The sequence below is a fragment of the Balaenoptera borealis genome (genome assembly GCF_965194805.1).
Source record: "Balaenoptera borealis genome assembly, chromosome: 18".
In the NCBI taxonomy this organism is placed as follows: Eukaryota; Metazoa; Chordata; class Mammalia; order Artiodactyla; family Balaenopteridae; genus Balaenoptera; species Balaenoptera borealis.
In genome coordinates this window covers 23,213,013-23,227,215 of record NC_138877.1, presented here as the reverse complement: position 1 = coordinate 23,227,215, position 14,203 = coordinate 23,213,013, and the positions used below count along the sequence as shown (strand labels likewise).

Here is a 14,203-nt window from a genome sequence, read left to right as displayed (position 1 = left end):
GAGGTGGTCATCTTATATCACGTGCCATGTTTCTGGAAATGTCTATTTCTTCTTGTCCTCTTCTATAGGAGAGGCTACAAGGCAGTTCTTTGAAATCTGTATTTTGTGCTATTGTGATTTTCTTTTTGTTTTCTCTTTGATTTTCTCATTGTTTTCCACTCTGCATGGAAGTTAAGCCTCAGAATTAATTTATCAAGCATAATATCCATTAGTGGGATTACCACTTGAGAACAGCCCAGTTTTTCAATACATTCATCAATCTGTTAATTGAAGAGTTGGCAGCCATAGTATTTGAAGCCATTGTATTATTGAACCCAAGGAAGATGCCATTATCCAATGAAATTTTTGAACCATAAGAGATTGGTAGTCTCCCTGACTGCAGACTATACTACAAAGCTACAGTAATCAAGACAATATGGTACTGACACAGAAACAGAAATACAGATCAGTGGAACAGGATAGAAAGCCCAGAGATAAACCCACGCACCTATGGTCAGCTAATCTATGACAAAGGAGGCAAGGATATACATGGGAGAAAAAGTCTCTTCAATAAGTGGTGCTGGGAAAACTGGACAGCTACATGTAAAAGAATGAAATTAAAACACTCCCTAACACCATACACAAAAATAAACCCAAAATGGATTAAAGACCAAAATGTAAGGCCAGACACTATAAAACTCTTAGAGGAAAACATAGGAAGAACACTCTTTGACATAAACCACAGCAAGATCTTTTTTGACCCACCTCCTAGAGCAATGGAAATAAAAACAAAAATAAACAAATGGGACCTAATGAAACTTCAAAGCTTTTGCACAGCAAAGGAAACTATAAACAAGATAAAAAGACAACCCTCAGAATGGGAGAAAATATTTGCAAACGAATCAATGGACAAAGGATTAATCTCCAAAATACATAAACAGCTCATGCAGCTCAATATTAAAAAAACAAACAACCCAATCAAAAAATGGGCAGAAGACCTAAATAGACGTTTCTCCAAAGAAGCCATACAGATGGCCAAGAAGCACATGAAAAGCTGCTCAACATCACTAATTATTAGAGAAATGCAAATCAAAACTACAATGAGGTATCACCTCACACCAGTTAGAATGGGCATCATCAGAAAATCTACAAACAGCAAATGCTAGAGAGGGTGTGGAGAAAAGGGAACCCTCTTGCACTGTTGGTGGGAATGTAAATTGATACAGCCACTATGGAGAACAGTATGGAGGTTCCTTAAAAAACTAAAAATAGAGTTACCATATGACCCAGCAATCCCACTACTGAGCATATACCCAGAGAAAACCGTAATTCAAAAAGAGGGCTTCCCTGGTGGCGCAGTGGTTGAGAATCTGCCTGCCAGTGCAGGGGACACGAGTTCGAGCCCTGGTCTGGGAGGATCCCACATGCCGCAGAGCGACTGGGCCCATGAGCCACAACCACTGAGCCTGTGCGTCTGGAGCCTGTGCTCCGCAACAAGGGAGGTCACGACGGTGAGAGGCCCACGCACCGCGATGAAGAGTGGTCCCTGCTCGCAGCAACTAGAGAAAGCCCTCGTGCAGAAACGAGGACCCAACACAGCCAAAAAATAAATATAAATAAATAAATAAATTTATAAAAATAAAAAAAAAAAGATACATGCACCCCAGTGGTCATTGCAGCACTATTTACAATAGCCAGGACATGGAAGCAATCTAAATGACCATCAAAAGACGAATGGATAAAGCAGATGTAGTACATATATACAATGGAATATTACTCAGCCATAAAAAGGAATGAAATTGGGTCATTTGTAGAGACGTGGATGGACCTAGAGGCTGTCATACAGAGTGAAGTAAGTCAGAAAGAGAAAAACAAATATCGTATATTAAGGCATCTATGTGGGATCGAGAAAAATGGTACAGATGAACCGGTTTGCAGGGCAGAAATAAAGACACAGATGTAGAGAACAAACGTATGGACACCAAGGGGGGAAAGTGGCAGGGGTGGTGGTGGTGGTGGGATGAATTGGGAGATTGGGATTGACATGTATCCACTAATATGTATAAAATAGATAACTAATAAGAACCTGCTGTATAAAAAAATAAAATAAAAAGAGATCGGTATTACTTTCATGTTTAGTCATTGGTATCCAGTGCATACCAGAGGGTCCTGGAAACTTGGTTCATGGGTCCTTTTTTGGATTTGACCTTCTTGTTTTAAGAACAGTTCCAACCTGTAGTTGGCAACTTTGCATTGGCAACATATCTTGTCTATTATCTAAGACTTGGTTTTCATGAGATTTAAGCAGGCACATATGTTTAAATTAACAAAGATATTAATAAGCAAGAAAGTAATTAGAAATAAAGGGTAATCATGGGTTAATACTCAGTTTATAAGAAATTATCTAAAATAGAGATTGAACGGTGCTCTAATTGTTCCTTGGGTGTCCTAAGCAATAGTATTTGGCTTAGTAGATAAAGCATAGGAACGGCACAGAGAAGGTGAAACTAAAGTGTACATTTTGGAGGTCTTTGCTCACCTAAATGTCTTCTACTTTATCCCTCCTTAAAGCTAAGGGAATAAGAGTTTTCAAAACCTAACCTGAGGGTTTCAAATTTTCTATTTTGCATGAAAATATTCTCATCTCTCACTTTCTTACCTAAAAACCTAATACAGTTCGCATGAAACAACCCTTCACGAATTATTTACCCTCTGAGGAAAGAGAATATTCCTAGTCCATACAAATGTACACCTTATAGCAACTGATTTATCCTTATATGCCTTAGGGACATTGATAAAGTGTCAGCAAATACGAACAAAATATTGTTGGCGAAGATAATAAATGATGAAATGCTGGTGAATTTGCATAAGATGCTGGATAGTCTATTTGAATTCAATTTACAATGATGGTTAGAAGGAAGATAATTTTGTGCCTCTTCTTTAAATCTTCAAAAGAAAGTTTCATAAAATGATTTATGCAATCAAAATTTGAAATCTTGTGACCATTTAAAGCAATGAAAAGCAATTAACACCATTCCTATATTACTATTTACTTCCTATATACACCAGACACCAAAAGTCTCTAAGAAAGTACATAAATGTCATCAGAGATAGGTTAGTGAGTCTCATAAAAACACGATTTTCATTTCTGTTCAAGGAACTGTTCTACCTATGACTGTGCACTTGAAAATGATTGTGAAGTTGACGGAAGAGTATGATTTGCCAAAGTTAATTAGCTTTATTTTCATTGGCTCAATCTTTATTTTTTAGGCTAGAACTTATTTTTATATTGTAATGAAGTCTCTCTCTTTAATAAAATAATTGGCTCTAACAAATTACACAATTGAAGCCTTTATTTTTAAAAACTATAAGCAAATGGTTACTATGGGGGGTTTTTTCCATTTAAATTTTGCCCCAGGAAAGGGAAAAGAGTATCTCTCTGGTTTACAAAGTAAATTGCTCCCTGGTCTCCAGGAAAACATGAAGCTGGAAATATGCATTGTCAGGGGCAGCCAGGATCAGTTTGTAACCGAGACACAAAAATCCTGGCTTATATTTCTAATTACAGTATTGACCTATCTCACAAGAATCTCACCCTGCCTGTCTCCCTGTCTCAGTCGAATAGGGTTATTTATACTTGTTCAGATGTAGTGGCACAAGCTTAAGTCCTGGAAGCGCCAAACAGGAACCATGGCAACCTTGAGCAATGACAAGATTAACATGTCTTGAACAAAAATGGAACTCCTCCTTTCAGCTTTTAGCCCCTAGAGGAAATATTTACATCTTGAATTTAGATTCTATCAATGCAGACATCGTCCAGTTATCTACAGGGTGTAACACATTTCATTGCCATTGTTATTTCAACCACAATAGGTTGGGGAATAGGAAAATAAATAATTGCACGAGCAGCGAGCAGGCAGGAAGGAGGGCAGTGTATTTCAGGAAGAATGAACACTGCCCAGCCAAACTTAGAGTTTATCTAGAAGAGTGAGAGAACTTGAGGTTGGAAATGCAGATGGGAGAGATGACAAAGAGCCTTTGAACGTCAGCCTGATAATGGCCAAAAAAAAAAAAAAATCAGCAAAAGTTTATACAACACTAAGTGTAGCAAGCATAGCGCTCAGACTTCACATGGGTTATTTCATTCATTCTTCACAAGCCAGGGCTGTGAATCAGTCAGTATGCACCGTTACCATGAGAACTATTATTTATCCCCTTTTCACAGTTTGGAGAACTTAGAAAACTTGCCCAAGGTTACATAGTTGGTAAGTGGCAAAGCTGGTATTGGAACCCAGGACTCTGACTCCGTAAGTTTGACTCTTAGACTGCCAGGAGTTTGGGTTTTATGCTATTTGGGAAGTTTTTTTCTAGTTTTTGTTTTCATTAAAATTGTGTATATACAAGAAGGATCAAACAGTTCTACAAAGCTTATTAGGAAAAACAACAATCCTCTCCCTGTCTCCACCATTAATTTTTTCCTCCCAGAGACAAGCCCTTTTAACTCTTTTTTTTTTTTTGTTAAATCTATTTACCTCTAAATCTGTAAATAACATTACTAGACTGCTACTGAAGTAACTACTATTTCTTGATTTTTCAGTATTTCATATTATCCATTTCTATTTATTAGACAAGATAAGGATTTAGCTCTTTCTCCACTTCTCTGCCTGCCCCGCAAATATGTTAATTTTATTAAACAATATTTAATATTGACATTATTTTAACTAGGTAAATACCATTTATAATTGAGCCAAGTAGTTCTAACTGACATTATTACTTTTCCTTTCTTCAATAACCTTTTGCTTTTCCTGGATTTGATAATTTCTTGGTTTGTTTTTGTTTTTATTGCTTAGTTTTCTATCTCCGAACCGTTCCCAAGTGATGTAACTCTCCTCTTAATATGTTCAAACATGACAGGTGCCCCATCAAATTCTTATCCTTGGAGACATCTCTCCCAGAATCCTCTGACCTTATTCAGTTTGGACTGACTACTCTCTCTGTCTAGGGCAGCTGTGTCCTGGATCTCCCCTCAACATTCTGCTGAGTATTCTTTTTCCCTCTCTCTTTCCTTAGATCCCTTGATTCCTGAATTTCATGTCCTCTTCTTTCTTTGTTTACTCCTTTTTTGGGGAGGAAGATACCCTTCACTCCTTGCTGAGAAAAAGTGGTTGGGAAGTGAATTTTTGGAGAACTTTCATTTTTGAAAAGATCATTCTTCTACCCTTAAATTTACTAGGTTGGGTTGGTAATAGAATTCTGGGTTAAAATATTATTTTTTTGTTAGAGTTTTGAAGGCGTGTTCCGTTGCCCTCTGCTGATGCTGTTAAGAAGTCCAAAGTCGGTCTGATTCTTGATCATGTGTATGTAATCTGTCCCTCCTCCTCACCCACGCTTTATTCTCCTTGTTTTCTTAAATTTCATGATGAGGTGGCTTGGTGTGGATATAGATTTAACCACTAGGCTGGGAACTTGGTAAAACTTTTCAATCTAGAAACTTATGACCTTTAATGTTGAGAAACTTTTTTGAATTATTTCTTTGATAATTTGTCCTCCTCCATTTTCTCTGTTCTCTCTTTCTGAAACCTCATTTAGATGTCAATCCCCCCAAACTGATTTCTCTCTCCCTCTCCTTTTTTTTTTTTTCTTGTCTGTTTTCTGTCTCTTTGTCATTTTGTTTTACTTTCTTGGAGATTTCTTTACCTTTATCTTATAACCCTCTTACCAAGTTTTTCATTTATGTTATAATTTTTATAATTTCCAGGAGCTCCTTTTTGTTCTCTGAAGTCTTTTTTTCTCCAGTAGTTTCTTTCTTGTTTCAGGATTGAATTGTCTTCTCTTATCTCCCCCAGAGATATTAATGGTGGTTTGGCTTTTTGTTTTTGCTTTTGTTTGTGTTTGTTTTTGTTTTGTTTTCTTCTCCCTGAATTGTTTTTGTTTCCACAAAGTGACTTTGCTCAGATGTCTGTTGATTCTTGGTTGACTATTATTTCTTTAGCATGGGGCACTTAATAAGGGGACTCAGAGGTCTGTGCCATGGGTGGGCCTTGTTGATGGTGGGCTTTAGTGTTGGGGTGATCTGGTTGGGCAGTTTCTTTGGGGAGTGTGAGGACCGAATTTTATGTGTCAGCTTGGCTAGGCTATGGTGCCTAGTTGTTTGATCAAACACAACTCTAGACATTGATGTGAAGGTATTTTGTAGATGTGATTAACATCTACAATCAATTGACTTTAAAGAAGATTAATCTCAATCATGTGGATGGACCTCATCCAATCAGTTGGAGGCCTTAAGAGCAAAAAACAAGGTTTCCCAGAGAAAAGTGATTCTTCCTTAAGACTGTAACAGAGAAATCCTGCCTCAGTTTCCAGGCTTTTGGCCTGCCCTATAGATGTTGGGCTTTCTGGGCCCCATAACTGCATGAGGTATTTCCTTAAAAGAAATCTCTTAATGTGAATACACATATATTCTATTGATTCTGTGTTTCTGTGGAGATCCTTGACTGGCACAGGGAGCCCCTGTTGTCTGTATATTTAGGCTTTTCCTCTTGGCCTAGTCAGATTTCTTTAAAAAGACTCATGGTCTCTTGACTAAAAAGGCAGCTTGGCTACCAGTGGGATAAAAAGGCTGCAGGATTTTTCTTAATCCCCTGTTTTAAGTTTTGGTACCTCAAAACTTAAGCTGTGCCTGGTAACTCCTAAATCAGAAACCCTCTGATTTACTCTCTCCAGAGAATAAAAAACCTTTTCCTAAAAAGTTATGACCTTCATATGGGGAGAGAAAAGACATTACCTCCTGAACCTCCAAGGCCATTCACTTCCAATGTTACACTTAGAAGTTCTTGAATATATATTCTAAATATCTTTTAAAAATAGATTTCCCTGTAAATTAAATAAAAACTTTGATGAGTTTTGGTAGAATTTCTGTTATATTTTGGTTGCCCTAAGAAAGTAACCTACTTTCCCCTCATTCTTAACACTCATCATTATAAAAGCAGAAGCCATGAACTGCCCCCCAAACCTCTTTCTGCTTCTTCTTTATTACTTCTCATAAATTCCTAGGATTCTTTCAGTCATTCTGTCCTAAGCACATGGACTCCTCTTTCTTCCTTTTAGTCAATTGGCCAACAAATTCCTTCCTTTCCCCTTTTTCAAAGGTTTTGCTCTTTCTTTTCATTCTCTTTGCCATAACCATATTTCAGACCTTTAACTTTCTCCCTTTTGGATTTTTGTGTGCCCTCCTGGCTCCGTGACTTAAGTTTCTGCCCGTCTAATTTATCCTGCATTTTACAGATGATCTGAACTTCCTAAAATAATGTTTTCACCATGTTGCTCTCCTTGGCAAATACTCTCATATTAATTTCTGGTTGAAGATGATGGATTGAGTGTACTTTACTTCAGTTTCTTTCCCCAACCCCCAAAATGACAGTAAAAGGTTAAAAATAAATAAATCTAAAAGATAGGCTTATGCCCATGAAGACAAACATCATCAACATTTTGAAAACTGTAAAGCAGATGAATGAGCCATAACTGACACAGGAGACTTGTGAAAACTGAATCCAAAACCGGCAGTGAGAGAAGTCTAGAAGTGACCTGATTTATGCCATAAAATCTCTGAAATGCTTAGGAATTGGACTCACAGGGACCTTGGGCATTGACGATGAACATGCAGCTGAAAACCAGCCGATTGCTTGAAGGTCCAAGTAAGAAGCCACTGGAACGTCAGGTCCCCTCCCCTACTGCCCACAGCAGACAACTCTCCCCTCTTTATTCATCCCAGCAGCCACTCAAACCTTACCAGGACACTGAAGGACTTTTTCCTCTCGTTTCTATACAGCAGCATCAAAACATAGGATGCTTTCCCACCTTATAACCTGGCTTGTGGTAATAAACGTAATATTTTTTGCCAGAGCTTGGCAAGGGTTTTAGGAATATGAAGAAAAATGTTTTGAGGCAACAACTCAGCAGGGCAGAGCTGGGCCCTGGCCAACTCCAGCCTGGAAGAGAAGTTCCACAGACAAGCCATCATACAAAGACTGGTACCAGCTTAGCCTTCATGCAGGCATGAGCTGCTTCCAAGGCTCACAGTCAGGCAAGGGGAGTGAGTGGACCAACTGGCCAGGGACGCACAGGGAGTCAGTTCTCAAGAGCCAGAACTTCAGCCTGTGAGGAGTGACACTTATACCTTTAAGTACTTTAGCACCCGGAGTTGGCTGTAATAAAGCCCTGTTAACAGGAGTCATACTCAGGTGTCTAACAGACTTTCTCTAAGGCCTTTCTTTTGCTTCCATTGCAATCTTACTTTTTGGCTCTTGCATCTGGACTTGGCCTTGCTCAGTGAACACGCCATCCTGGCCTGCTATGCTTTGCCTTCCCAGCTTCTGTCTCCTAAGCTTGTCAACTGTCCAACTGTCCATCCCAAGGTAGCCCCGACTTGCTTCCTTTCTCTTTGCCCCTCTTCATCCTCTTTTTTTTTTTTTTTTGGCCACACCACATGGCATGCAGGGTCTTAGTTCTCTGACCAGGGATCGAACCCAGGTCCCCTGTGGTGGAAGTGCACAGTTTTTTATTTTTTTAGAGTTTTTTTTAAACTAAAATATAATGCTAGGAAAACTTTAAATTTGGAATGCTTATAAATTTACTTATAAATTTATAAATTTGAAGACTTGCATAAACAATTTACCAAAAGAATATAACTTGCCAGGCTGACTCGCAAACGAATTAAAGATATGATTACACTTACAACTATTATGCATATTTGATCACTATTTAAAAATATATTCTATCCATATATCCTCCCTCAAATTACAGACCTAGGCAGTTAAAAATAATTCTACTGATGCTTTAAATATGGATAATCCCAAATTTATGTAAAATGTTCCAAAAATAGAAAAAGAGACAAAATTTCTCAACTATTTAAAAAAGGCTATTAGAGAGAAAAAAATTATAGATTGCCATTAAGTTGGGTCCACCCAAGTTTTAATACTAGACAATATACATTAATGTAATTTCTCATGAGAAATTAAAGGTGAAAGAAACATAAACACATCAATAGATACAGAAAAATCCAACATATATTAACGTTAAAATAAAACTATAATCAAAATGGGAATAGAAAGAAAATTCCTTAACCTAACAAAGTGATATTCACTAAAACTCTAGTAAATATTATACCTAACGGTGAGACATTAGAAGCTTTTTATTTACTAAGTCAGGACGAAGACAGGAATGCTTACTATCATTACTTCTAATTCATTGCTTGGAGGGACTAGCTAATATAAATAAATTATAAAAAGAAGTAAAATATATTTGGATAGAGAAAGGAAATAAAAATCTAATTTTTCAGGGACAATATGATTGTCTGCATAGGAAACCCAAGAAAATTTACAAACTATGAGAATGTATAAGATCATTAAGCAAGTATTCTGGACACACATTCAATATAAAAAAAGAATTAGAAAATGTAATGCCCAAATCTTCTTCTTTTTTTCTTTTTTTAATAACACTTTATTGGAGTAAAATTGCTTTACAATGGTGTGTTAGTTTCTGCTGTATAACAAAGTGAATCAGCTATACGTATACATATATCCCCATATCCCCTCCGTCTTGCATCTCCCTCCCACCCTCCCTATCCCACCCCTCTAGGTGGTCACAAAGCACCGAGCTGAGCTCCCTGTGCTATGCGGCTGCTTCCCACTAGCTATCTATTGTACATTTGGTAGTGTATATATGTCCATGCCACTCTCTCACTTCGTTCCAGCTTACCCTTCCCCCTCCCCATGTCCTCAAGTCTATTCTCTATGTCTGCGTCTTTATTCCTGTCCTGACCCTAGGTTCTTCAGAACCATTTTCTTATTTTTAGATTACATATATATGTGTTAGCATGCGGTATTTGTTTTTCTCTTTCTGACTTACTTCACTCTGTATGACAGACTCTAGGTCCATCCACCTCACTACAAATAACTCAATTTCATTTCTTTTTATGGCTGAGTAATATTCCATTGTATATATGTGCCACATCTTCTTTATCCATTCATCTGTTGATGGACACTTAGGTTACAGCAGTTTTAACCAGTCTTTCCCCCTGCAGTGGAAGTGCAGAGTCTTTATTTATTTATTTATTGGCTGTGTTGGGTCTTTGTTCCCGTGTGAGGGCTTTCTCTAGTTGCGGGGAGCGGTGGCTTCTCTTGTTGCTGAGCACAGGCTCTAAGCGCACAGGCTTCAGTAGTTGTATCACGTGGGCTCTAGAGAGCAGGCTCAGTAGTTGTGGCGCACGGGCTTAGTTGCTCCGCGGCATGTGGGATCTTCCCGGACCAGGGCTCGAACCCATGCCCCCTGCATTGGCAGGCGGACTCTTAACCACTGCGCCACCAGGGTAGTCCCAGAAACCCAGAGTCTTAACCATAGTCTCTCCCCCTGCAGTGGAAGCACAGAGTCTTAACCGCGCCATGGAAGTCCCTCTTCATCCTTTTTTGATGCATGGGCCATGACAGAAGTCCACTGAGGTGACAGGGAGTTGAGGAGGGACTCACTCTTTGCAGCAAAGTGGGTAGAGCCTGAGGATAACTGAAAAGATGTCAACTTACCAGATGCAGTAGAAAGGAAATGAGACAGATTTTAAAACATTGCCAAGCAGTGTAAGCATCCAGGCAAAGGTTCTTCATTTACCATCTGGGGAAAGAACTGGAGGAAGCAGATAGAATTATCCAGAAAATCCTGTGTATATGTACAAACATATAAAAAAAAGTCACCAAAAATGTTAATTATAGATATCTCAGGGATGGGATTTCAGGTTTTTTGCTTTCTTCTTTATACTTTTATGTATAGTGTAACTTTTATGTATAGTTTAAATTTTTTAAATAGGCAAATATTGTATACAATTAGGGAAATAAGGTATTTCTGCTGAGAGAGAGAAAAAAAAGAGTTTATTAATAGCGGAAGAGGAAGGAAGTGGCCCAAGACTTGCGACAGGCACAATGAGTACTTCAAGACATCAAAGATGCAAAAAAATGAAAATGGGGTGAAGGTAGCATTGGATTACATTGAACAGGCAATCCAATAATAGCAAAGAGAACTGAAGGACTGAAAAATTGGGGGGACTGACTGTCCCAGTCATGACAGCCACTAAGCTATATAACAGATTTACGTAAACGTAAAGACATCTTTTTCAGCCATCACTCAACTCCTTGGCCTGACACCTTTGTGCAGTGCACGACCTCCATAACTGTACCATATGATACTGGATTCAGTGAGGAAGACAGGAAGTCTAGCAGGAGGATGATAAAGACTGTGGAGAATTAGCTCAATATGATGATAGAGTTCAAAGAACTAAAATGAAGTTCTGAGAAGCCATTGTTTAAAACGGCTTAGTCTTATGGATGTGAGGGATCCCAAGGATATTCCAGTTATCTTTTGTTGCATAACAAACCATCCTGAAAGTTAGTGGCATAAAACACCAACCTTTTTTATTATGCTCATGATTTGGTGAGTCAGGAATATGAGTGGGGCACAGTGGGAATGCTTGTCTCTGCTCCATGAAATCTGAGACTTCAGCTGGAGTGGAATAAATGGTTGGAGATGGCTAGGATATCTCTCCTGGGGCTGTATGTCTGGAGCCTCTTTTCTTCTCTTTGGGGCATCTGATGGGAGTGGAAAGTCCAAGATGGCTCCTTGACTCAGGTTCAGTGCTGGGCTGGGGTGGCTAGAACAGTTGAAGTCTGGCCAGCATGCCTCTCTCTCTCTCTCCCCCGACAGGTAGTCTCAAGGTTAGTTGCAGTTCTTACACAGTCACTGGTTTCCTCTAAAGAGAGAGAGTTCCATGAGAGAATATGCCTATTAGTATAGGCAGAAGCCACAAGATTTCTCATGACTGAGTCTTGAAAGTCACAGGGTGTCACTTCTGCCATATTCTACTGGTCCAGCAAGTCACTAAAGCCATCCCAGATTCAAGGGGAAGGTAGGAAGAGATTCCATCTCTTGATGAGGAAATGGTATGAGCTTATATGGAGGAAAGAATTGATGGTGGCCATCTTGAGACAAGCTACCAAACTGGTGCTGAAAGGAATTGTCCAGAAGGATAGGAGTGGATTCTAGGAAATGATCCTGAGTGAGTGGTTTACACTATTAAAAAAAAAAAAATTGCAGGAATTTTAAAAGTAGGAAAGCAGAGAGAGGTTGATAAACCAATGGTTTGAATGTAGCTTTCAAGTCTTCTTAACCTCTCCAGCCTTTTCGCTTCGTGCTTCAATCAGGCTGAACCTCTTCTAGCTTCCCAGGTTAGATTATGTTCCTAATTCATTTAGCCAAGATTAGATTGGGTTTAGATTGGGTCCTTTAAGAAGGAGACTTCAAGAGGGAATTAGATACACAAGAGATTTATTAGGAGAAATGGCTATGACGGATAAAGGGGAGGGAGAAAGAATTGACAAGAAGAGCTTTCAGACCATGTTGCAAATCTGGAGCTTGTGAAAAAGAGCAGCAAGGAAGGAGGCTTGGAGAGGAAGACTCTCAGATGCTGGATAATTCTAAGAAAGTTTCAGCCAGGCCAATGGGGAGTCCTCAGGCCAAAGTTGCCTGTTGAAGGAGGCCTTCATCTTGCAGGAATGGGCCTGCGTTCGTTTCCCTGCCATACTCGGTCATAGACTCAGAGTGTCCCATAGGAAGGATAGCCTTGCATGAGCTCGGGGGTGGGTCCAGAAAGGCAGCACCTGGAGCCATCAGTCAATTATGCTCCCTGGAGCAGGAGGTCTGAACCATGCATTATAATGGCCACTTCAAATGTAGAATCTTATCAGGTAAGTGATTGCGTCATGAAGGAGTAGATAGTCTCTCTGCACAAAATACTATGTGCCATGATGCTCTGTATACATTAGGATTGCTTTTAGCTGCAAGTAACAGAACACTTAGTTAAAGGTGGCTCAAATGAATGGGCATTTCTTTTTTTTCTACATAAGAAGTATGGTGAAAGACAGTTTAGGCCTTCGCTTAGCAGCTCAACAAAGTTGCTGTCTGCACTTCTCTTAGTTTTTCTCTTATACGTATCTCCTCATAGTTGCGAGATGCCTGTGGCGTCTCCAGATAACACATTCACCTTCAAAGCAGGAAGAAGGGAACAGAGCGGGTGGTGCAGCCAAGTCGATTTCCTTTTATCAGGTTTTATAGAAACGCCACACACTAATTTCTACCTAGATCTCACTGGCCAAATCTGGATTATATGGCCATACTAGATGAAACAAAGGATGGGAAAGCTGGGATAAAATTGTTGTGTGGGCATAGAAAAGTCTTGATCCATCTCCCTGGCTGGGGACATTACTGACCTGAATAAAACTGGAATTCTATCTGCAGAAAAGAAGAAGGGAAGAGATATTGGGTGGGCAACTAAGAAGTTACCTTATCTTCAGCAATGGAGTTGCTAGTCTCATTCCTGACCTGTACAAAGGCAGAGGAAGATGTTTGAAGATCTGCATTGTTCCGTCAATAAACAATTCTTGAGTAGGACTATTTTCCTGCACAGTGCTAGGTGCTAGGTTCTGGGAGAAACAACTGCCCATCCCTAGCAGAACTGAAATTGTGTAATTACACAGTGCCTAGCAAAGTGCAAATATTTCTTTTATAATGAATGAGCAGAGCAACTCTGATGTTATCATTATACAAAACAAGGCAAAAGTATTATAATAAGAACTCAATATTTCCCCTTTTTCTTTTAAAAAATAATTTAAATTCTCCATCACAATCTATCATTTGCCAGTCTAGAGCAGCAGTGTCCAGCAGGCCTTTCTGCAAATATGAACATGTTCTATATTTGCACTGTCCAATATGGTAGCCGATCACCTATTATACAGCTACTGAGCATGTCAAATGTGGCTAGTGCAACTGAGAAACTAAATTTTAAAGTTTTATTTAATTTCTAATTAATTAAAATTTAAATAGTTGCATCTAGTGGCTACTGGCTACTGAATCAGACAGTTTTAAAGGGCTTGAGTACATGTTATTAATTCTGTGATTTAGTAAAGGTAAGAATCTATTGTTAATCCATTTCCTTCACTTCAGTTGCTATTGGAGCAAATTGAGACTACCTTAAATCTTTTTCCTCTAATAGTCTCAACAACTACACATGATTGCTTTTCAAATGAAGTTGTTTTATCAGATCTTTTCAAGCTTAGAATTAATTATTTACAGGTGCCAAAAGTAGGTAGCACAGATCTGATAAGAAACATGGATTTGGTTAATGCAT

At 38.9% G+C, this 14,203-nt stretch overlaps 1 long non-coding RNA gene across 1 annotated transcript; it reads right to left on the bottom strand.

The window, feature by feature from the left end:
• Positions 1-1,616: 1,616 nt before the first annotated feature.
• On the bottom strand, positions 1,617-13,226 carry LOC309615750. Its single transcript, XR_014237046.1, has 2 exons — positions 13,136-13,226; positions 1,617-12,796 (listed from the first exon to the last, which is right to left on the bottom strand). It is a non-coding gene; the product is annotated as an uncharacterized lncRNA (long non-coding RNA).
• Positions 13,227-14,203: the final 977 nt, after the last annotated feature.